At 40.2% G+C, this 3660-nt stretch overlaps 1 pseudogene; it reads left to right on the top strand.

The window, feature by feature from the left end:
* Nucleotides 1-502: 502 nt before the first annotated feature.
* Nucleotides 503-1387, top strand: LOC133755640 (calcyclin-binding protein-like; annotated as a pseudogene).
* The last annotated feature ends 2273 nt before the right edge of the window (nucleotides 1388-3660 follow it).

The following is a 3660-nucleotide window of genomic DNA, read 5'->3' as shown; positions in this document are numbered from 1 at the left end:
GCAAGCTCTGTGGTGCCACAGGTTGAATTGCAGCCAGCCATGCTTATATCTAATACAGTCTCAAGTTTGAGTTCTGGCTCACTCATTTCAGAACCAGCTCCCTGTTAGTGTGTCTGCATAATCAGCAGAAGATGATTCATATCCCTGAACCATTCACCCATTTAGGAAACATGGAGGAAGCCCACGGCTCCCGGCTTCAGCCTGGCCCAGCCTTGACTCTTGTGACCATTTGGGAAAGAGAGGATAGAAGATTCTCCCTCTCATCTCCCCTCCCCCCTGAAATGATACCTTTCAACATAACAAATAAATCTTTCATAAAAACCTAATGGTGGGCGAGCGGGGTGGGGTGGGGCTGAGCGAGGCGGGCGGGCTCCTGAAGGTTCCAGAGGCTCCGCGAGTGAGAGGCGGGCCGCGCACAGTGGGGTGCACACGCAGGACGCGGGTTGGTGCAAGGAATGAGCGCGCTCGGGGTGGCGTTTCCTGTTCCTGTCACTTGCGCCGCTGCAGCTTGGGCCTTGGGCCTGCCCCCGCCGGACCATGGCTTCGGCTTTGGAAGAGCTACAGAAGGATCTAGAAGAGGTGAAGGCGTTGCTGGAAAAGACTACCAGAAGAAGAGTCCGTGATGCCCTTACAGCAGAGAAGTCCAAGATTGAGACAGAGATCAGGAACAAGGTGCAACAGAAGTCACAGAGCAAAGCAGAACTTGACAACGAGAAGCCGGCTTCTGTGGTTGCTCCCATCACAGCGGGCTATACAGTGAAGATCAGTAATTACGGATGGGATCAGTCAGATAAGTTTGTGAAAATCTACATTACTCTAACTGGAGTTCATCACGTTCCCACGGAGAACGTGCAGGTGCATTTCACAGAGCGGTCATTTGATCTTTTGGTAAAGAACTTAAATGACAAGAATTACTCCATGATCCTGAACAATCTGTTGAAACCTATCTCAGTGGAAGGCAGTTCAAAAAAAGTCAAGACTGACACAGTTCTTATCTTATGTAGAAAAAAAGCAGAGAACACCCGATGGGACTACCTGACTTGGGTTGAAAAAGAATGCAAAGAAAAAGAAAAGCCCTCCTACGACACAGAAACAGACCCTAGTGAAGGACTGATATGAATGTGCTGAAGAAGATTTATGAAGATGGAGACGACGACATGAAGCGAACTATCAATAAAGCCTGGGTGGAGTCGAGAGAGAAGCAAGCCAAAGGAGACACGGAATTTTGAGACTGGAGTCCTGTTGGAACTGTGCTGTGGAAGTGCTGACCTTTCCAACAAGGGAGTGTTGCTGAGCTGCATATGTCACTTGACAGATAATACTCACATACCCTTTAAGGAAAGGCAATGAATTCTCCATTTCTTACTGGAAGATTTATTTAAATAAAATGTGCTTATTAAAAAAAATCTAATGGCCCAGATTTAATTGATAGACATAAGCATAACAAGTGGGCAAACATATAAAAACTTTAAACATATCTTAACTCAAAATTGCCTGGACTTTTTAATTATGAAAACTTATTATTATTACTGGAAGAAAAAATTAATAACTTGGGAGGAGAAATAAAAATGAGCTAACAGAAAGTGAAGCGCAGACCATTTCAATTGTATCAAAATGAATATTAAAATCCCAAAAATGTTAAAACAAAGGTCATACCCTCTATCACAGAATTAAATAAGCAGGTCAGGGGAAAAGTGCTGTAGTGCAGTGGATTAAGACTCCAATATGTATGCCTTCATCTATCATTGAGATTCCTGGATAGGGTATGACATATTTTGCTCTCCTGATCAGCTTCCTGCTAATGTAATTTAGAGGCAGAAAATCATGGCCTATCAGTCCCAAAGAGACAAATATCATTTGTTTTCCATGATCAGTGACAACTAACTGAGCACCAAAGGGTAAACCTGTGGAAGTGAAATGGACACTATGAGAAACAGTGACTTGATCAGCTCTTGTGCTGACTGTTGATGTACAATGTAATACTTTATCCTTTTTAGTATTTGTTGTTGTAGTACTAGTGGTTGAACTCTGTAATTAACACACAGTTATTCTTAGGTGTTTAAATCTTAACTGAAAAGTGATCCCAGTTAAATATAAGAATGAGAAAAAGAGAGGGAGGAGATGTACAATTGGGGACATGCTCAATCGGACTTGCCCCAAATGGTGGAGTTAGAATCCTGCCAGGGGATTCCAATACAATCGCATCAAGGTGGCATGTACCAATGCCATATCACTAGTCCAGGTGATAAATTTCAGTTCACAATTGATCACACTGATAGATGTAAGAGTCAAAGGGATCACACAAACAAGACAAGTGTCTGCTAATACTAACTGATAGAATCAAAAAGGGAGAGAATGATCCAACATGGGAAGCAGGATACATAGCAGACTCATAGAATGGCAGATGTCCTAAATAGCACTCTGGCCTCAGAATCAGCCTTTAAAGCGTTTGGATCTGGCTGAAGAGCCTATGAGAGTATTTTAGGCATGGAAAGCCAAGACACTCTAAAAAAAAAAAAAAAAAGAAGGAGATGACCTAAATGAAGGATCTCAGTGAGTATGATCCCAGTGGAAAGAACGGGGCCATGAAAGAAGGAGGTACCTTTCTCTGAAGGGAGGAGAGAACTTCCACTTTAACTATGACCCTGTCAGAATAAGATCAAAGTTGGTGAACCCTAAAGGCTTCCATATCCCTGGAAACTCATGACTAGAGCCTAGGGAGATTACTGATGCCATAAACAAGAGTGTTACATTGTTAAATCAATATCAGGAGTCACTGTGTACTTACATCCCATGTGGGATCTGTCCTTGATATGTTGTCCAATGTGAAGTAATGATATAGCTAGTACTGAAACAGTATTTTTACACTTTGTGTTTCTGTGTGGGTGCAAACTGATGAAATCTTTACTTAGTATATACTGAATCAATCTTCTGTATATAAAGATAATTGAAAATGAAAAAAAAACCTTGGTGTTAAATTGGAAATTACATAGAAAATTAATCAATTTTTAAAAAAATATCATGTAGGATCTCTGTCATTAATGTGATGTACACTGTTATTTAATGCTATAACTAGTACTCCAACAGTATTTTTTCACTTTGTGTTGCTATGTGAGGGCAAACTGTTGAAATCTTTATATATACTAAACTGATTTTCTGTATATAAAGAGAATTGAAAATGAATCTTGATGTGAATGGAAGGGGAGAGAGAGTGGGAAAGCGGAGGGTTGCAGATGGGAGGGAAGTTATAGGGGGGGAAGCCATTGTAATCCATAAGCTGTACTTTGGAAATTTATATTCATTAAATAAAAGATAAAAAAAGAAAATGATGGCCTATATAATTGGTTTCCTGCCATCTACATGAACATCTCAGATGGAGCTTCTGGCTGATGGCTTAGGATTTCTCAGCTCCAGTTGCTGGGGAAATTATGTGGATGAAAAAACATATAGAATTTTACAGCTCCATCTTTCTTTGCCTATAAAATAAATCTTTAAAAATTAAAAAATATGACTACGAAAATATATGCCACACCTGTTCAAAAATAAAAGCTAAATTTAGATCACCAGAAACATCAACAAAATCTGTGAAATGTAACCTATAAAAGGATAATGGCCAAATCTTGCCTTAAATTTTTTCTGAAAATAATGTTCACATAAAGA

This window comes from Lepus europaeus, unplaced genomic scaffold (genome assembly GCF_033115175.1).
Source record: "Lepus europaeus isolate LE1 unplaced genomic scaffold, mLepTim1.pri SCAFFOLD_66, whole genome shotgun sequence".
Taxonomy (NCBI): Eukaryota; Metazoa; Chordata; class Mammalia; order Lagomorpha; family Leporidae; genus Lepus; species Lepus europaeus.
The sequence above is the reverse complement of the archived record's forward strand: the minus strand, read 5'-3'. Positions and strand labels throughout refer to the sequence as shown.